Raw genomic sequence first — 22455 nt, forward strand, 5'->3', positions numbered from 1 at the left:
AGCTATGCAGCTGCCTGTCAACAAATACATGGTAAAATTCCTATCATTACCCATTCCTTACACTCAGAGTGTGTTAGGCCAAGATCCACAAATGTGATTTGCTTGCCTAGATTTTACCCATTCCACGAAGAAGTTTTCAATTTAATCGGAAACAACACAAAGCAAACAAGCTGTTCTTTAACCTAGGTAACTCATCTAGAACATCTCCTTTGGAAAATGTCTGCATCAGGACAATCAAATATAAGGGGATTTAGAAAAATTTTGTTTCACCTAAACTTTGGCTGTATAGCACATTTCCTAGAGAGCAGTTTCCTTTGTGAAAACTGAAAGTGGAGTGAGATGAAAATTAGTATTTCTCCTATCCCATCCTTGTCCTAAGTATATTACTGAATAACACTACTAATAGAAGAGAAGAAAGTCATTTTGTAGGTTCCTGAAAGTTGTTCAGGATGGACCCTTGTGTGAGCACAGAAATTAGTTTGAAGAAGGCAGGTCCCATGTCTTTTTGCTTTGTCACATTTAAAGAAGTACAGGAACTAAAAAATACATTGTCAGTATTTACTGTCAATTTTGTCAATATTGTCATATTTCTCCTTAATTACAAAACTGACACATTTTTCAGGTAATAAGTGTTTTCATTAGTGTTATTTCCTCCCTCCAGGTTGAAGCATTTAGAAAAATTTACAGATCTGACAAAAAACAGTAAACAAAATCAAACAAGGTAATGTTTACTTTTCTAGCGGTATGCTTTCATAGTCATTGTTGACATTTTTAGTTTTCTGACAATGGAGCTGTTTATTAAGTCCCTTTAAATTCTTTCCCAGACAGAGCCAAAGTCATCTCCCAAGCAAATTCATCCTTACAATTACAGTCTAATACTTCATATCTGGTGTAACTTTCTCAGCACCTGATTATGAGCTAGGGATTATGAACTAGTTATAGAATGTAATTTGCTTTTTAAAGTTCCTTTTTGTCATTCCCCATTTTTCAGTCTCCCTACAAATGTCTTTTATGAGCACCTGAAATCCCACCAGACCCCAGAAGACAAAGGCGGGTGCACAGGTGTTGCAAATACCCGGCCGTGCCACTAACCAGTGACTTTGCAGGGAGCATTGTGAACATCAGCTTTGGATTTAAAGTATGCTGTTGCTCTGGCACTGCTGGGGGGGTGGGGTGGGGTGGGGTGTGTGTTAAACAAATGAATATTATGTCATTTTTTATAAATATTCATTGGATTTGCATGGCTTCTCCTTAGTTGATGTATCAAGCCTTCACTAACTCCAAGATAGATAAGCTAATAGATACATCAGTTAAACCAAGTTGAGTTTAAGTGTCTCAGATAATAAAGCTTTGCATAAATTCTAATTCAGCAGTTTCAGCAAAAAGCATAACAAGTAGCCAATATGGGATAAAAATATTTTTATTTCAGTACCTTGTTCTTCATAGCATCCTTCACAGACGCTATAATATTATTTTAGTCTTTAGAAAAATATCTAGCAACATGATTGTCTCACACCAGGCATAATCCCAGTGGAAATTAAAATTGCATGCATTTTCTCATCACTCTTTATTTAACAACTGGGAGAGTTTTAATATTTGAAACTCAGCAAGAAAATTGTCTTGAAACACAGAGATTCCTTTGGGGTAATTTCAATTCTGTCTTGTGTGAACTTTAGCTGAGCAGTTTTTTTACAGTAGTATGGATCTGTGGGTTGTATGATGGTTAACAGGACTTTCTATATGTGCTTCTCACCTAACATAGAAGTAAAAATAGCAAAGAACGTTCTAATAAAATAATTTAACTAGCCTCACTAATAAAGATGCTATGTTTCAATTTTTTAATAATTTCTTTTAAACCCATATCACTGGGTTTAAAAGTGAGCCTGAAAGTCACTGTATTCGTGCATGAAAGGCAGTACAGTTGTGACACTTCTTCAGTTTTCACAGTAATAACATCAGACAAAAGAGAGTGAAAGAATAAGCAGAACTCGGCTGTGCACTTTCAATGCCAGGAACAAGTGAACACAGGAAAATCACTTTAGATTCTAATAGCAACTAAAATTACAGCATCTTATCCAGAGCTATGTTTGATGAAAAGGGCAAAAGTTAGTTCTCAGAACAGAAGACAGCAGAGAAAAATATAGAAACCTCTGCTTTGTTTACATGGAATATCTTTGAAAAGCTTTTGCGCTATTACTTCCCCAGCTCACTCGAGGGTAAGACAGCAGAGTAGGCTGTGCTAGGGCAGAAAATAGCACTTTTGCATTGCTGACAAGAAAAATGGGGTGCTATCCCTGCTGTAAAGTTACTAAGAAGGGTTCTTTTTTATAACTCTTAAGTGTATACTTGGCCCCAGTGCAAGTCAGTTAGCATTTTTCTTGATGTTTTTGCAGACACTGATTTTTTATTTTTTATTTTTTCCTGTATGTGAGAGGACATCTGACATGCTCAAGAAATCTAGCATTGATGGGACTTGGTAATGCAGTTTGCTTAACTCAGAGCAGCAGTATCCAGAAACTGGTGGCTCATCTACAAAATGAGCTGGTTGTTTCCCTTCAACAGCTAAAGGCCAAATGTTTGCAAACATTACAATAGGGTCTTGTAAGTGGTCATAGAAAAGTGACAGTGGATTTAGTAGGATTGATTGTATCATCTGATTTCCATTAGAACCTTTTTCTTTTTGCCTGTAATCATCCTTCAGGAGATAGACCTGCTAGCAAGGCACCATGGCTATCATATATTGGTTTCCTATATTCATTATAGCTCAGATCTCTTCTACAGATTGAAGATTCAGACATCAATAAGCACCTTTCAGGAACACTCCATTCACATTCAGAGAATGTGGTTTTTTTACTGCCTTGCGTTGGGCATCATCACTTGTTTGCATGTGTTCAACAGACTAACATCAACACTCCTGTCCTGTATCTTGATGTTTCCATCTTCAGCATTTCTAAGACAGAGAAAGACTTGCCAGTCCCTATCAGGAATCTGGAGCTCTTCGCTCATGTGTTTTTATCAAAGTCAAAACAGTAACGTCCAAGGCTTCTCCTTATGCAGAACTTCACACTGGAACTGATATTAGTGCCACCATATTCGAACCCAATTTGCTTGTCAGCTATGATTACACATGGAAATGCATGCTCAGATATATATTTCACTCTTATTCTAATATTTGAATCCTTTTCCGTGAATCTTAATCACAACATCTTTTTCTCCCACTAAATGTCTCACAGGAGTTTTGTTTACTAATTCTTCAACTATAATAACAAAGGAATACATCAGGCCTCTGGGCATCAGATCTACCCCTCCGGTGCAGCATCAGCAAGACCAAACAGAAACAGAAAGTGCTCCATGTGCTCTTCTTCACATTTAGTCCTCTGCAAAGATACAGGTGAGTATTTACCAGGTCAGAACTTTTATCATCAGACTCCATTTCAGTGGCACAGTGGGTACCTGTGGGTAAGTCTGTAAAAGAAGAAAGGTCAAGGAAGATGTTTATTCTCAAACAGCTCTGCCACAGCGTAAGACCTCAGGAATTGTAATAGCATTGTCCAAATGGGCTTCAGATACTTGTGGAGTGTGAGTAGCAAACAGCAATTTGATGTTGAAGGGAGTCCTCTGTAAGTGTTTTGCAGAAGTCAAGTTTTTCACCAAAACATCAGATCACAACCCCTAAAATGCCAGAAGCTTGTTGTTCCGCTGGTTTTTGCTCTCCATTTAAACTGAATGCTAAGAATTCAGTATCCTGGTAGTGGATGGAAAGACCATGTTTCTGAGAAAAAGAAGGCTATCGGTAGACTAAAGGTAGATTCTGGCTGAGCTTGAGATCTTTATGCCTAGAACAGGGGCACTGAGGTTGTTGTCAGAGTTGCCTGTGTGCAAGCCATGTGCATCAGGAGGCGCACTTTAGACCAGTTATTGTCAAAACTGTCTATCAGATCTCATACTGTTCAGCCCACACAGTCACGTGTTAGATGAGACTTTGGAGCAAAGACTACTACCTTCTGCCCAGGCAACAGGCTCTTTTAAGCTAGGGGCTGATTTTGCATTCTAAACCTTGGAAATCAAGTTTCAATTGGTTGAGGCCAGGATTGTGTGTCTTCTGTTTGTGTAGAGCCTAGCACAGCAAACACCAGCCTGTGATCTGCTTCTTATGTGCAGTGTTGTGACAGGCCAGATATCCATGTCAAAAAATTAACTTTATTTCCTACCGAAAAGTCCTGTCATCACCTCGTCTGTACTTGGGCACTGAAAAGATTTTGATTTGTGTTGGTCATGGATGGTTCTTTGGAGTGTACACAACTCTCACCACATTATTCACTGAGGCTGCCATTTATTTCCTTTTGCAGACCACCTCAGCTACCCCTTTAAATATTGCACCTCTCATTATCACAGTCTTTCAACCTTATCGACGTCATTGTGGTTATTTCCTAGAGTCTGTTTCTTCTATATTAGCATGACTGATACAAGTCTATTAAAGAATTTCCCTTTTATATTCCAGTCTGAATATCAGTATTTGAGGAACAAACAGGTCATCTTGCTGATAGAAGGGTTTTTTTTGCACAGAAGACATTTTATTTCTTACTCTCTTTGGTATTTTAACAAGAGCAATCAACTTGATTCCACATTCTCTTGTGAGATTTTGCCTTCTGGGTAAAGAACATCCTTTACCTCCCCTTCTCCCCCTTTTCCCAAACATTCTTCTGCTGTGCTGAGAAGATGGAATGTATAGGTGATATCCCTTTCAGAAAATATATCCATCATATATCACAAGTATTGTCATTATGATGTATTAATGTAATGCATCATCAGAGAGCTGTCAGGGTGAAGATTTATTACTCTAAAATAAGTTATGTTAAGACACTGGGGAATGGGTTGACAGAATTTTTGTTTATTTTTCTAAATTAAGGACTTTTAAAGTAAGTCTAAAAATCTCTTACCTTCATGAAGTAGTAGGGGTGAGAGGGTCACAGAAAAGAGGACTTAAATCCAAAACACCGGGACTCATGAGGCCTCACAGAATAAGAATTTAGTATTTTTTTCCCCAGGTAGTTTCCATGAGGACTGCAAAGTTTAAGTTTCCATCTTAGATGAGAGCTACAGTGGGCAGTCAAAATCATTTTAATCAACCTGAACTGGACTTTATTGTATCTCCTTTAAAGGAAAACAGAGTTGCCAAAGCATAAAGACTTGAGCTAAAAAAGGCAAGTCAGACTAGAAATGGTCTAAAAATAATAGTATTTTTCCAAGTGTGTCCAGTGGACTTATCATAAACCTCATACAAATGCACTGAAATCAGTGAGAGCTTTTCAGAAGGTTTGCACAGACTTTGGATCAAGCCCCTTCCCTGCATCATGTGGTGAAGCCATGAAACTTGGCACATTTATAGCATTGTAACATAAAGCCATCTGTGTATGAGTACAAACTTTTCCTTATTGCCAAAGTGCTTAATGTAATTACAGTCAGGCTTGCTTCTCCTCTGCTTGGTTCATCCATATGCTGAGATGGACGGAAACTTGCACTGGATCCCACAGCATCTGAGTTTGCATGGAGCTTATAGCAGCTTACATTGCTAACCTTGTAATCTTAGGCACTTTTGCATTTTAAGGAACACACATAAACTTACAGACTGTCTTAAGGGGAAACTGGTAACAGAAATATGCCAGAAAGTTCAGTCTGGATTCTTTTCTTGCTAACTACACAAGACACCTTGACTTGGGAGATCAGTTGTCCTCGCTTCCCTGTATTGTTGAGGAGTCAGAGGCGTCACAGAGTTTGAATAACTAAGATGGGAATTGCCTTCAGGAGGTGACTTTTACTCTTTGCTGGGTAGAAAATGAATGCAGAGCTCCTATTCACCTTGTTCACTGCCTAAAGAAGGTTGTATTAATCCTGTGTCGGTTCCCCAGGCTGTCCCTTTCCATAAGCATCTGCAAAGTAGTTGTTTCATCTTACGATTCACTCTTTATGTTGACTTCAGCTGTTTCCAAATGCAATGTTATCCCATGGCATTTATTGTATCCTTGCATTTCTTATATCATGGTATTTGCATGCAGTTTCTTTAATACCTATTATAATACTGGTCAGTGTAAGTTAAATACCAAGGTTGCGTATAGGTTAATGAATGCACTGTGCTTGCTGCTGACTGACATAATTACTGATAGGTGGTGAACTTGACCCTACAGCCCACAGACATGTACTTGACTTTATCAGTGGGGATGGTATATTTGAAAGGAATATTAACAGTAAAAAGAAACATATGCAGTGGATGCTTTTGCAGGTGCAGGGACTAAGTTTTCAGGAAAAAAAATTGCTGAAGGCAAAAGGTGGTTATGCCAGAAAAGTATGCAAATTTCTCTTTCTGAAGGAAAACAATGATAAGCTGCTTAATTTTGGCCGATTTTAAGAAGATGGTTTAATTAATTACCTAAAATGTAGGTGTGGAATGTGTGCCAAAGTTATGCAGATTACCTCTTCCCAAAGTCCTTTATAAACTCTGTTACTAACAGTGTAAGTAAAACCTTTCCTCTTCCATAAACTTTGTAATGGTTTAATCATGTATAATGACACAGATACATTGGCTCAAGACAAATTTATTTTGAGATACTATCAAAAATGGGTATATACAGGTGCTTATAAAGCACCTGCACTTTGCAGATGCCGAATAACCTGTTTCTGCGCATACAGAAAGCTTGCCTGGCTCTCCAATAGGTTGTGTAGATACATGCTTATAGTTAAAAATGTACTATTATCTATGGACACTATAGATACATGTCAAATACAGCAGGGATTTACTTTCCTAAACTGAGAAGTTAAAAGGGCACATTTTAAAAAAAAATTTTGTAACTAGTCAAAAATTTTCTTAGTATCAACTAATGTGCTTAATGGAAGAAAGTGGGCCTGGTCCTCTGTAGTGTTGGGGGGGGTGAGCTTGTAGGATCACCTTATGAAGCATGGTAATTGAGGGAAGATTTGCGTTGGGATCTGTAGTCTACTGACGATAGTTTCTTTCCTAATTTTGTGATGCCAGAAGAAAGGACTTCTGACCCATGCTGCAAGTGTTAAGAGGCAAATAAGTCTTTCATTTGTAGGTTTCTATGGGAGGTTGTCACACATGCTACAAATCAGAAGTTTAAGTGTTTGTGTTGCATAAAGGTTGGAGTTATAAAGAGTTTGCCCAAACTCACGTCCCCTCTGTGATTAGAGTTTCACTCAGATTTAGTATCTGTGGTGGTTGCTGCTCACATCACCAGTTAACACAATCTTAGGTCAGTGAGTTTTAAAGGAGGTAAAACATCTTGGAGAGACCATATGAAATCTATCATGCCAAACCACTGATAACTCCACATCTTATTAGCTTCAATTAAGTATTTCCATGGGGAACCATGGAACTGTTTAAAGTCATGATGACACATACACACGCTTTGTTCCATCCAAAGAAATAATCTGTTTTCCAGATTTCCAAATAGCCAAGCTATTTTGTTATTGTTTTTTTCTTTTCTTCCTTTTAAAAGAAATAATTTATAAGAATTTATCTTGGGCTTGCTACAGATTTAAAAGGAGACAAAAGGTTTCTTCTGTCCGACTTTTAAATTATATGCATGACCAAAGATAAATATGTTTTTTATTTATAGCTGTGGATAGATGCCAAACAAAGCCTTTCATATGACGCACCGCTGCTGTAGTAGAGAAGTACTTAAAACAGTTCCAGTCAAGTTAGGCCCCAAGACTTTCATGCAACTTCATGCAAAATGGTTAAGACCTTTTTTTTTTTTTTTTCCTTTTCTTTTGAACATCTTCAAAGGTTACAAGTGCAACATGCTTAGAGGATGCCAGGCTTCTTCCTGTTGAGCTGAGATGGTCTGAAAACCACATTGAAACGTGGGAAACTGCAGCTACCACAGATTGCAGATGAGGGGGGTTTTTTGCAGGCTGTAGATCTCTCCTGCCCCTACCCGTGTGGTTGGTATGGAGTTGGATGAAGGTTATGGATGGAGGCTGGCAAAGCAAAGGATTGGTGTGCTGTTATGAGACTGGGATGAATGGACTTTGACAATACTGCTGAATAGGAATACTTGTGAAGCTAATACAAACAATTTGTAATTGTCAGAGCTGAAAAGTAAAACCATGATTATAAACTGTGCCTAGGATCAGCTTATGTCAGCTTTAAATGATTTAAAAGTCTAGTGTCTGGAGCTGCATCTTACTTGCCTGTAAAACTCCTTAAAGAAGACTTACATAACTGTATAAGCATGTCTCTCCCTTCTTGTGTTTTTATTGTGAAAAGTAACCCTTTATCCAGCTGACAGGAGACTGATTTTTAGGACAGATGTGAAACAAAGCCTTCCAGATAAACCGGAAAATACAGAATTTCTCATTTTAAATAGAATGAGACAATTGCCTTGTAGCAGTAACTCTTTTAGAAACTACTGGTTGTCCTTGTTTTATAGAAGGAGAGGCTTTGAATAGTGAGGTGCTAATGCACCTTGGTCACCTGGTGGCTTTGTGCTGTGCCAGGCTTGGAAACTGTTTCTGTGTGGAGGTGAAGGAAGTCTGTAAAAGATGCAAACTTCTCCAAGAGAAGGGAAGGATCATAAGAAATCATCCTCTGTTACCTAGAGCCTACCATCATTATGCCTGACCCTAGCTTATTATCCCTTGATATCTGAAGCAGGTGATTACCTTTGATATTGCACAACAGTATGCAAAGGAGATGCCTTCCTTTTAATTTTGGCTCCTGAATGCCAAACGTGGTAGCTTCTTCCCTACACTGTGTCCAGCCTCCCTTTACTCAAAGACATGTACAAAAATTAAAATGCTACTAAATACTACTGAGAATCACTGTTCAGGTACTAGGTTGCATTTCTGATTTTGCTAGAAGTGCCTCTGTCTTCCCATCACCTAGGAGTCTGGAGTAGGCTGGAAGCAACCAATTTACCATGTAACAAGATAGGTTCCTGTTGACACAAGTCAAGGGCAAAACTATTAAGTCATTAGGGCTAATGTTGTAACATTCTGATACAAAGGCATGGCCTGGGCCTTTCAGATGTACATCTGACCTTTGAGGATTAAGTTTCTTTGCAGCTTATTTTTGGTATTCCAAATCTGTCTTTTTTAACTTCTGCTTCCCATGCATTGATCTTTGGCCCTGTGCTAGGTACAGCTTGCATAGCAGCCTCTGCAGCCGTAATTTGTCCCAGTTTTATCAGAGGAAATTAAGACGGAAAAGATGTTACATTCTTAATCCCACAGTACTAAGAGTACATCGAGTATTCCTTTGCTTTGCAGTGCCCATGTCAGAGCTTGGCCCAAGGGGCTGCTGGTAGAAGGGGGTTGAGGAAATAGAGATGGCTCTCAGGATTCTTCCACAAAGTAGAGAAAGTGAGGATTTCTTAAAGCAATCTATATAGATGTCATTTCAATACAGATAATATAAATGTGTCTTGCTATGGTCCTGTGATATTTTGCTAAGTAACTTTTCTCAAATCTAATGTTTTTTCAATTAACCAGATTATTATTTCAACCATTGTATCTTCCAGCACAGCAGCAGGTCTGCACTTGTTTCACTTTGATTGCATAGGCTGTCATACTCACTATCTCTCAGGATTAGTTCACTTAATGTCAACTTCATAAAGTTTTTTAGCTCTGAACATTTTGGATTAATGCTTTTCCTTTTATGAATCACTCTCTGAAATAAGGAGCCAGGAAGTTTTCTCCCTTGGACCTGTGCTGGGTTGTATCTGCACTGACCGTCACTCTGAAGACTAACTGTTCTCCAGGTGAAATTAGCCTTACCCACGGGTAAGCTTTGTGGCCTTCATCTGTAATGAGCCATTTTTCATTTTTAAGATGCACAAAGAAACCAAATCAAAGGATACCCCAAGCTGTCATGTAAGTTCTGTGTCTGAAACTTTTGACCAAAATGTTTTAGAGCATATAGACAGGCCAAGAACATACATCAAGGCCTCAGTGACATTGTCAAAGCTACTTGGAGTAAGCCATTATTTAACAAAGAAGGCTCATTTTATAAGATGCTTTTGTTAGTTATGTAGGAATTTATTCAGTAATGTGGAGCATTCACCAAAAAAAATCTGAGAATATTTTACATTTAATTTGTAAATTGTTTTTTAAGTCTATCTTGCTTATGCATTTGGCTTTTCCTACCATTCTTTTAAAAGCACATTTGGGAAGCAAGGCATCCAGTGAGCTTATGGCAATAAGCCGTGGAATGCTATATATATTAATTTCTGGTTTATTTTATTTTTGTAATCCATGTTTTTAAATATGATGGTCATGAGGAAATGCTGTATTTAATGAATGCCTATTTTATTTTATTTTATTTTATTTTATTTTATTTTATTTTATTTTATTTTATATTTGCATTCAGCAACTTTAAATACAGCGGTGATGGGAAAAATGAAGTTGCAGTAAAAAAGATTTTGCTCCTAAGACTGAACATGCCAAGGTAGGTCTGAAACGGATGCTCATGGCTGAATTAATAAACTCTGACTGTAGAGGTTTCGAACATGAATTCTGACAGACCCTTCACTATGACAATACTAGTGGGAGTCACAATAATATCATCTGCTGCTGAACATCGCTAGTATGTGAGCACTGTTGTGCCAAAGGTTAATATGCCAGTTTTATTTCCTTCTCTATACAGCTATAATTTAAACGAGTTGCACACATAAGTGATGTTATATGCATAGGGTTTTGCATTAAGTTTGCTATGTCAGATTTGTTTATAAAAATCATATTTTGAACCACTTGCCCAGGGGCTCTGTTCAGGGGAGCTGCAAGCTGATTTCTTTTAAAGAGGCAGTTTTCATTTTTCATGAACTTTCAGTAGCGATTCTGGAGCTCTGAACAGGGAACTCAGTTTTAAAATTAGCATTTGCGCAGGTTTACAATTAGATTTAATTATTTAGCAACAGCAAGTTTAATCTAGTTTTACATGTGTGCCGCATGAGCCTTTCCATAGATTACCAGGATTGGAAGGGCCCCCTGCCTCTCTTGGGGAAAATTGCTTCCCAACATTTTGGAGACCATTTACAATGTTTTTGTTCCTATGCTGCAATGTTAACATTGCCCATAAACCTAATAGTCACACAGTAGTTAATAAGGGGCAGAAAGTTTTATAGTCTTTTCCGCAGTTGTTAAAATCCTACTACTGTAATTTAGTTCTAGCCACACAAAAAACATCAGCTGTGAAAAATAAGACACTCTATATCGGTGTATTCTTGGAAGCCAATGGAAGAGAGGACCTCTCCTGAGCATCTAGCTGAACGTAATGAACTTAGGGATTATTTAAATTGCTTGGCTTGTAATATAAACACTTGAGGGCTTGCCAGCAGTGTACCTTCAGGATTTGTGGCTTTTCTTAAAAAAAAAAAAAAATTGTTTTTTTTTTTCAGAATCCATTGCAATTAGTGGCACTATGGCAAAGGATGATTTATCAAATTGCTTCTCAGTTACAAGAAATAGAATCCATTAATGATTTTGCCAACATATTTTTAGTCAGATTTGGCAAGGATCATTTTCTAGCTGTCTTTCTATGTTATGTAAACTAAGAACATTCCCCGGGTACCAGCTGAATCATCCTTTGTGCCACTGTAGACCTTCAGAAGAGTTTTGACCTTCTCCTGTTAGAAGAGATGCTGATTATTTATGACCGCACCAGTGGAAATGTAATTCTCAAAGTTTGTAAGATCTCTAGGATCAAACTTGAACTGAAATGGGCTCAATGTAATTAGGGATTGACTAGTAGTACCTGTTAGGTACACACTCCAGTTCCTTTACCACATCAACAGGGAGCTCAAAAAACTGGACCCAGGACAGAGGGGTTACTGGAAGGAGTGGCAGACGAGAACAGCTCACAAATTTCTCTAAAAGAGAATTTTCCATTAATCAGCCTCTGCTAACAGCTAAACAGTTACATTAAAAAAATAAAATAAAATAAAATTGCAACCACCTTTAATTCAGAATGTTTCTTCTCAGAAGGTACCTGTTCTACTAATACATGGAAAATTAATATAGAGATTATTACACAATAGTGAGAGTGGTGGGGGAGAAGAATAAGCAAAAGCTTATTTGTTTCAAAACTGGAATATTATGGACACCATGAGCTCTTAAGCTCAGTGATAACCTCATGCTGTCTGAAAGGGTAGAGTTCTAATTACTTGGCTGCCATAACTGTACTTCAGTGCATAAAATGTGATTTCCTTCAGATTTCATCTTCCGCCTGTGTTGTCTAGGATTGCAATATGTTCTGAGCTTTCTCTAACATTTCTAAAATACATTTTTCCAGAGTTTACCTTGCTACTTATATCTTAACATTGTTTTCCCCACCATCCCTGAGAAGAGGGTTATGGGATATCTCGGATGAGCTTGGCACTACCAATACATTGGGTTTTGCATCCTCTGAAAACTGGGTGCAGCCAATGGAGTAGAAGTCTGTGGGTTTGGTGTTGAATTTAGTGGGACTTTTGAGTGCTGGGAACAGATAGTTTAACAATGATAGAAGCGAAGGGTGTGTTGTGTCTGTGATGAGCAGACACTTCAACAAGAAGTGTCCATGAACAGGGATAAAGCTCCACACTTACTCCCCTGTGCGCTGTGCCGAAACATTACCCAAATACAGGACAATTACACTGCCACCATACTATAATAGAAGTCTAAAAAGGAAATGGTACTATTCACTCAGTAATTTCTGACTACTGGGTTCATTTTGAAGCACATATATGGGAGTACCCTTGTAATTATCTATCTAAAAATACAGCACTGCCATTTCTGGGTTGTTTTTTGAAGAGTGGTTGCATAAAACTTTATCAAGATGCTTGATACACTCTGCTGTGCTCTTCTTGGGCTGGATTGTTACTGGGGAAATTAACTCAGCATTACAATGGTTGCAATGCTTTCCAGCTCTGGCATGTTCAGTGCCCTGTATGTGATTCTACACAACGTGTCTGAAATTCCCATAGCTGGCAGGCTTGATGCTGATGGAGTGGGAAGGAATATGAAGTAGAAGCAGGTCCCTGTGCCTGCCCCTCCCCACACAGCATGGCTTCCTTGTTCCTCGGGGCTCTGCACACCTGGTCTGGTGCCAGATATTTTCTGCTTAACCACAGGACTAAAACAGAACTTCCTCCTTATTGTCTTGAACGAGTTGTGGGGAGAGCAGAGGGGAAACTCTTTCCCTACTCCTGGACACCCTACAACTATATACAGCCCTTCTGTATAGGTTTCTCCCAAAAGTAGAGTTTGCTGTTGTCTTGACAGGCTGCTTCTATCAAGAAGTCAAGCCTTGCTCTGGAAAACAGACTTGTCTTCGTGTGGTAAGTTTATTCTCCTAAACCTTGATCCCCAAACCACTGAAATCAACAGTGTTTTGAAGTCAATTTCCACCAATTTTCATGGTCTGGAGATTAGATTTCACTGCCTTTTCAACCCTGGATCTCAACAATTCCTGACTGCCTCTCTCTGACTCTTTTTTTTTTCTCTACTGCGGGAAAAAAAGATGCTATTTAACATGATGAGATCTAAATAACTGGGCACTGTGCGTGGAAACTACAGCTCTATTGTTAGCCCCATTTCACAGACAAGCTGTATCTGAAATGATACCTCCAAATTGCAGCAAAGCCAAGAATAGAATCCAAGTTTTGTTCTGTAGATAAACTAGTATAAGGAAAAATTTCAGCCTCATTTTCATTTTTTCATTTGCAAATATTTCCAAACATCTTGCCTTATCCTTAGTCTTCTGAAAATACAGCTGTGAACTGGAGATGCTTCATGTTCTTTTTCCTATTGCATTACTTTTCTTTCATTTTCTTTTCTTTGTTAGTTTCAGTCATTAAGTTTGTCAATAAACCAGTTATGGGTAAAAATATACTAATAAGGAATTGAGCTTTTTTTATTCTTGTGCTGATCGAGGTAGAATACTACAGAGAAAATACACTGATTTTTCAAATCAAAACAGAGGGTTTTTTTTCCAAAACTGAACTAACTTACAAGCCTCAACAGTCATAAATTTGACTAAGAATTAGGCTTCTTAAAAAGGACACTGGGACCCTTCTCAGATTTTCCATTACTGAGGAAGTATCCTTAGTTCAGCAATCAGTCAGGGAAGACAGTTTGAGAGCTACATTGTAGGTGACACTTTGGAATTGTAGTTTTTTGGGTATTTATCAACTGCTGTATTTTCAGCTTGAGGTACCAATGTTTTTGTGTCCCGTACTAAATCACAGAATGTTTACATGCAATTAGGTATGTGCCTACGGAGTAGAAGACACCGGGAAACAGGATTTTCCAGAGGCAGTAGCTCGTTCAGAGGCCCAGAGCCACTGCAGTAGCTGTTGTCAGGGAGGACTGAGTGGCAGTTCTAATTACCAGTGTCTACACAGGTTTCTCATAGAAAGATACAAGCTGTCACGATCCCTTGCCAATCACATGAGAACTGACCTAGGGAGAACATCAACTGAAGGTGAGTGTACATGTCCAATAAATTCAGTCCCCACTGCATTAGCTCATTTTTAGGATTGTCCTGAAAAGACATTCAGCCTGTATCATAAAACCTTCAACTGAGCAGAAAATATACAGAATGATGATGACTTTAAATTTGGGTTCGTGCCCTCTGGGGCATGAATTCATAGTACTTCGGATGTGATTTGATAACGTACTGAGTGCTGAAGGAACACAGAATCTCTAGATGAGTTCATAAAGACAGAACATTTATGCAGTTTCGGTGCTCTCCTAATCAAAGGAAGTAAAAGAAATTTTATTCTTAATTTTGCTGCAAATGTTATTCTTAATTTGCAATGAAACCATGCTTTCTATAGAAGATGTTTCTCAGAAATATGATGTTTAAAGTTAGTGCATAAATTTATGCATGCAACTGATAGGCTGTTTTCTGATTTTTCACCTTCTTCCATTGAATGTATTAGAGACTTGTTCTTGAACATAGTTTAGACAATACATGTGTCACAAGCAATGATGAATCAAAGAAAGAAAGCATCCAGAAAGGGAAGCTAACTAGACAGGTAGGCCCTCATCAACATCACATTCTGTTCCGTAGCTACAATAACAATAATTGAGTCAGACACATGGATTTTAAGTGCCTCTTAAAGAGGAAAGTTAGGGAGAGACACTGTGGAAAGAAAATTATATACTGAAATGTGGCATCTCAGTTTTGCAGCTGCCAACCTTGTTCTGTCAGTAGCCACAGCTGTTGCCTTTTCTTCTAAACTTAGCAGGGGATGGGTGAAGCGAAAGAGAAGCAGTGCAGGCACTTCAGCTGACAAGGAGGTGTGGGTCTGAGTTCCCCCCGTATAATCAAAGGAAACCTTTAATTAGTTTTAACTCTTGAGAGAGAGGTATTTTATTTGTGTGGACAGAGGATGACACCAAGGAGATGTGTGCCTGCCTCATGTGGATGGATGCACTCTCGGAATGCTCCTCAGCAGCCCTTCTTGCACCAGTTAGTTTTTTTCTAGTTTAGTTGTTTTGCCATTTGCATTTTGTCCATCTTGGGCAGCAAGCTTCCTCAGACAGCTTTCGCTATAACTGAAGGAGAGTATTTGTCCAAAAAAGGAGGAAATCTAGTCTCTGTTTCTGCTGCAGATCGAATATGGTCTTTTAGCATGTGGTCCTCAACCCCAAAGTCAAACCTGGTGGATTTCAAATCTGTAGTGATGAAAACTACAGGCTCATTATAGCTGAACTTGATGTCACTGGTGCCAGTTTTCAGTAAGAGTCTTTCAATACCCTCACTGAATTTGCGGGGGCTGGGGGGTGGGGTGGGGTGGGGTGGGTGTTAAGCATCAGTTTTGGGTGGCATGAGGCTAAATATGAATATTAACTTCCTTTTCTTTCCTTGACCTTGGGGTTGCAGAAGAAAACGTGAAGACATGACCTGACATTCAAAACAAAACACAAAGACTGAAACAAATCATTCACCATTTGTGATTTTCTTTTTCAGTACTTTTTTAAAAAAATGCAATCTTACGCTTAAAAGCCAGTTCTTTGCTTTTTGATATAATAACTTGGGATTTCTGAGTGCTTTGTCTTTCTATGTGACCCTCACCTGCCAGTTACCCAAATGATTTGGGGAGGTGAACAAAATGCAGATGTAAGTAGTGGAACACATGTATCCTCCTGAGTCACATATTGTGAAGTAATCTGAGCCTTGGCATAAGGGCGTGAAGGGTGTTTATGGTACAAAAGACTGCTGATGTAGCATTGGAAGACTCCGTAAGATCACCAAACCTGGTGTGGTTTTGACCTATAAGAAATAATCCTGAGGCAGAGTTACCTGTTGAATGTCTTTCAGCTCAGAGGAATGCAGTTGGCTTCTTCCAGCGTAGAAGATGGGAGTGATTTAACATGAGGTGTGGTGACTCAGGAGTGAAGTGGGACTATAATTTAGCTAACAGTACAGATATAGCCTGTACTTACCTCGTGGGTGAGCTTCACTGAGGGTGTTCTCTGCATCCAGCAGGGTAATGCTCATTGATGCTGAACTACTGAATGAGCCACTGACGGCAAAGGAAAGAAGGTCCTAAGGAAACAGAGGAAATGTGGATGTTTGTGTCATATACAGAAAATTTGGCCTGGCCTGCATGCCAGATGATATCCTTCCATCTGGTAAGGCTGAAGATGCTGAAAACAAGGATAGAAGGAAGGGGACCATACCCCAGTTAGATCTAGGCACAGTATGTAGTTGAATTAAATAAAATATTTCTTGAAAAATGATTGATGATGACTAGAGCTCATAACTCCTGGGGTAATTTTGTCACTTTTATCTTCAGGGTGGAGATCACTACATGCCAGGCTGCATTCTTTCATAGCATCTGAATCATTCGTACTGTCTCCACAAGCTGAAAATGAGAAACAGACTGGTAGGAAAGTTAAAATTTTCAAGGTGGAAAGAGCAGGGAATAACCTGTTTTGGGGTTGGGGGGGGGTTTTAGATTAAAAGTTCTTGTTGCAATTTTGTAGACAATAACACACTGGGTTTTATGATTCCTTTATTTAAAACAAGACCAGAGTTTCCTATATTTTGAAGAGAAATAAGAACACCTGAAAAAAAGGGCTTACTCCAGTACTGTCTATATCCAGTCTGATTTTCTGTGAGCTGCACAGGGAAGAAATATTTCCAAGGCACCAGTTGCTATATCCTGTATGCAAAAAGATTCCATAAATGTCTGAAAACAGATGGAATGCAACTTTGGAGGAATAAATGGATTTTTAATTTTCTGAACATTTTGGATTCCATCTGGTTGAAGTAACTAAGTGACCTAGTAGAATACTTTTACCTTTCTTGTATAATAGATAGAAACACAGCTTGCATTGCTATTGACTGACACATTCCCCATTAATACACAGGGTTTAGTTGCTAATAGATTTGCTTACTTTTAACTCTTTTCACTGCATGACAAGGGATACCTGATGCACCTCTTCCTGCATGTCAGATCTAAATGTTGGCCCTCTCTCAGTTCATGATTTGGTCTTGCAGCTAGTAAGGAGGAACTCTAAACCACCTGCCTAAGACCTCCTGACAGTAGTGGGAGCCTAAAGAAATAATATACCTTAGACTTATGTCCTTACTGTTCTTGCTGCAAGCATTTGCACATGTTAAAAAGAACAAAAAGTACTTGTCATTTTCTGTCTTGTTTAAAGGCAAAGAATAAGAAGGAGTAGGGCCTTTGTGTACAGGTACCAATAAAGTGGATTGTTTCTGTTTACTGTTCTTTTTTAACTGCCATTAGGATGTTGTTAAACAAATGAGTAAATACATGGGTGTTTTCAAACAGGAGATGAGCATTCCTCTATGAATATGAAATAAAGGCAACTTGAACTTGCAAGAAAGAAGTAATAAAATATGCTACTCTGTATAAAAAATGGAAGACCTAGGTTTATGGAAAGGACACCATTTTTGTGCTTGCCTCAGTGAAAGCTAAAAACCAAATCTGTTCACCCTCCTTGAGAGAAGGTGGGTCTTTTGAATCACTAATATTAAGCCTGCACTTACTAGTTGCACTATTTATGAAACTGATTATTTATGATTGCTACTCAGAAAGTTCTACTGAGAGTAACTATTTCCATGCTGATAAGTTCATAAGCAATAGTTAGTAGGATATTGACAATGTGTTTGTTATTAGTTTTCATACTTTTTGGCACTTCAGAACATTTCTCAGGGTTCTCGCTATGAATATGGATGAAACATTACAAAGGATGGGGAATAACAGCCTTTTTTTTTTAAGGGACAGTTGTGAGTTGTGAGACTGTTTTCCGCTTCTGGAAGCAAGTATATTTGCATTTCATTAAAAGCCGTTGCATTTTAGGATCACAAGTTTCAGTCTAGCACAACGCCTGAAATCATTGAAAGATTTCACTTTTGCCTGACACATTAATGCTCTGTAAAAAGTGTGTTTGCTCAGTCCTTAATAGGACAAAATATAGCATTTCCACTACAAATAACTTTTATATAAATGTCTGGTCACTGTAACCCCGTAATTCAAAGTAGGCTTGTTTCTTCTCCCTGAAATTTGTGATTATGAACTTCTGACGGCTGGCAGGAACACACATCGATGCTGCCAGCAAAACTCTGGATGCAGTGCAGTCATGTTTTGAGTGTCTTTTGCAGAGATCCTATAATAACCTTGCCTTGTATGGCATCGAGACAATTGAATTCTCTTTTGCATTATACACTTATATAATTGCATTACTGTCTCTGAAGCCTTTTTACCCCTGTAAATGATTAAAACTCTTGTTGCACAGATTTGGACTTGGGACACATATTTAAGCGTCCTTATACAGAACGTAAGTTACTCTGTAAGAACATAAATTGCATGCTATATGGCTGCAAGCATGGAATATTTACTGTTTTGTGATTTTCTGAGAGTTCAGAGTTTTGTAAAAGAGAAGTCTGTATCCTACTAATAGTGCTGATCGCATTTTCTTTCATTTGTATAATTGAGAAAATTACCAATATAATGAAAACAGCTCCATCTAAATAAGTTCTCTATCCACAGTTAATAAAACAGTATCTACCCTCAGAGACCTGGAATTTCTCTGCAAACGCTTTTAGTTAAACAAAGCATTTTGTGTACCTACAGTAAATGTGATATTTATTTTTTCATTATTCATGAAACAACTTTAATGTCACTGCTGATTTTCCTAGTAGGATGTTCAGCTCCAGCATACCAGAGCTCATGCTGAGTTGTAGCTGAAGATGTCATTCACAATAAACATGAGCTGCTGTGACAATACAATGGCAGAAGGTGAAGAATCTCTTTTCTTGTGCAAGGGCGTGCATGTGTCTCTCCATGTGTGAGAGGGAGAGAAATATTTGATTGTGTTTACAAGATTCATTCGCGGCACAGCAGGCAGTAGTCACATTGTAATATTCACCTTAACACAGATAATTTGATTTTCAACCTGGTTATCATGCATTTAGACATGACGATACATGAAAATATATGCTTTAGCAGTGCATTTTAAACAAGGTTGCACACTTTAAGTCGGAATACATTAGAGGTGAGCATTGATTTTTGCCATTGCAGAAGTCCTGGAAAACACTGTTCAGTGTTCAGCATATGTTACAAAATTAGTAAGGGCAATTTTAATTGGTAAGTCTCAGAGAATGCTGCCATTTCTGGGCTGAACTCAACAGGATGGATTTCCCCAAATTTGACATCTCTGAAGCTGTACAAGTTTTTCCCATTTGAGAGCCTCAGGTACTAATGGAATTTCTTTTCTGAGTTCCAGGTTGTCTCATGACTGGAAAATTAAGAGTCAAAAAGTCTTGTGGCCTTTCTGCCCTTTGCACTGAAAGGAAAATGAACTACCTGGTCATAGGATGAATGTTGTCTTTGGTCACCATCAAGATCCTGACCTGCCTAACTGATGTGACACAGGGAAAGAGGTATGTTGATGCTCATCAAGAGCAGACCCTCATTACTGCATCCTTGAAGCAGCCTGAGAGATAAGGGGATCTATCAGCAATTCAATTATAGTCATGACGATAGTCTTCATGCAAGACAAAAAGGAATCTGCCGTTTGTACTGTTGAGATTTCAAGCTTGACTTAAATCTAAAGAGTGTGAACATGGTTGGACATGATTTTGTGAATCACCTACAGCACATTTGCAACAAACAAAAGCAGGCTTATTTCTGCTGAAATTGATAGAGTTGAGTGTGTTTATACGAATGGGGTGTTTGGCCCAAATCCAGTTGGAGTCATTGCAGTATCACACCTCTGAATCTTCAGAGGTTTTCTTAGAGTCATTAATATTGAGGCTGTATGGTACCCAAGGTAATTATCCGTTACTGCTTGAACCTGACCCAGGAATTATTTCACAACACATTGCCTCATTAGTATAATATGATGGGAAAAAAAAACCAAAACAAAAAACAAAAAACAAACAACAAAACAGAAACAAACTAGAAACTAGGAAAATGAGTGCTAAAAGAAGAAGAGTGTGAAGAAAACAAACACAGCAGGGTGAGGTCCTCTGATGGTGTAAATCAGTATCACTTTCCATGAGGCTTTGCCAGTTTATACCCTGTGATGCTCTGGCCCATGATTATTAGGAAAGTATGTTGTTGATATGCGCTATAATGGCTTCCATTACCAGCCCATGCTAAAAGAAGCAGCTGGTGAAAGTTATGTTTATGTTCCACAGATGGATCGGCAATGGCAGACACATAGCTCTGTGTCTGGTAAACAGGTGTTTGACTTTATATTTGCTAGCTAGCCAGAAGAAGTCAGATACTTGGTGAAGGATGCAGGCAAAGGAGATCAATTTAGTTGTTGAAAAGGAAGAAGCATTTCTTTTTGCTTGCACTTTATCTTGTTTTTAAATGGTGAGTAGTGTCCTGAAACACATCCTGCCTTTTATCAGCATATTCTAAGTGACCGGGAAGAAAAATTAGCAGAGAGGCAAAAATCTTCAAACTGATAGGGATATTCGAATGATACTGTCTCATCTCCTTCCTTTCTTGCCCATTTTCAACAGAAGAAGGAAGCACTTTGGCTTCAGACAAAGTGAAAGTTGTCTATAACACAGTCAAAACTTCCAGTGTCAGAGGACCAACTTCACCAGTTGCTGCAGTGCAGAAGACTAGTTGAAATTACAGAGAATTTAGCTATGCCTTTGCTGGGAGTTGGAAATCCTCTTTTTAATAAGAAATGTTTTGCAAACCAGTTCTGACACCTGTAAATTTAATACTTACTGGTGCACAGCCAGTGCAGAAGGAGAAAAGTGCTTTTCAGCTTACTCAGAATAAGCCATTTATTTTGACTGTGTTTGTTCATTTCTGATTGCTCAGAAAACCAAAAAGTGGCTAGGATTTTTTTCTGGTTTCTGGATGACAAATACTTCTAGATGGAAGAATGACATCTAAATTCCTGAGTGAATATCATTCAGACTAAAATTCCTTAAACTCTGAGGATTTGGGAGCATTTTCACAGATATTCAGCAGTAGGCTGCATACTCATTAATAACTAATATTATAACTCTGTGAGTCATAGTGATCCAGATTCAGCACTTCTAGATGCAAATCAGATTCTTATTTTACTCTTTGACCAGCTCTAGGGAAAGCTCCTTAGTATGTAATGCAAAGAAGTAGCCTAAGGAAATAGAGCAGGCTGGCATCATTTGCCTAAAACTTTGCCACACTGCTGGTGGGTGTTGATCCTTCTGGCAGAAGGTTAAATGCATCCTGCTGAGTCCTTGAAACCAGTGGTCAAGTCAGGCACAAATGGTTCTCCAAGACAAGAGATGACCCAGAGAGTGGGAAGAGCAGCTGGGATGGCTGAAGAATCCATCCCAGGTAGGTCTGAAGAGACGTTCACCCTTAGCATTGTTAACTTGTTAGCACGCCTGTTTTATTGAAACCAAACTGCTTGAAGGGGCGGCTTTGGAATCGGCGCGTTATGTCGGAAAGGTAGCTGTTTAAATGAAGTGTGAGCAGCGCATGTTTTCGAGCTTCTGTTGTAGATGTAATATATGAAGGAATAGTGAGAGCAGCAGGTGTTGTCGAAATTTATGGAGGAGCAGCAAGCCCAGGCGGCAGCCCCACAGGAAGAGCAGCGACAGTTACCGCAGCAGATGGTCTCAAGAATTATGAATGTGGGCCCTATCCCCAGCTGCCCCTATAACCCTGTCCTTCTTGAGCAGGAACCAACAAGGTGTTGACTCCAGGCCTACATGGTCAACTTGAGCAGCGAGACTGGTGGTGGTCATGGCCACCAGCCACTCTAGATCTCTGCTGAACAAGCCTGACCCAAGCTGTGCGTATTGATCACTGAGCAGTGGTACTGCTGCCGACTAGGAGAGGTACATCTTGAACCAGTTGGGAATCCCAGAATAGAAGTACTGATAAAGGCTCATGGAGGAATTTAACTACCCAGACATCTGTTGAGTAACAAATACAGCTGAACATGCATCATCGCAGA

This window comes from Athene noctua, chromosome 1 (genome assembly GCF_965140245.1).
Source record: "Athene noctua chromosome 1, bAthNoc1.hap1.1, whole genome shotgun sequence".
Lineage (NCBI taxonomy): Eukaryota > Metazoa > Chordata > Aves > Strigiformes > Strigidae > Athene > Athene noctua.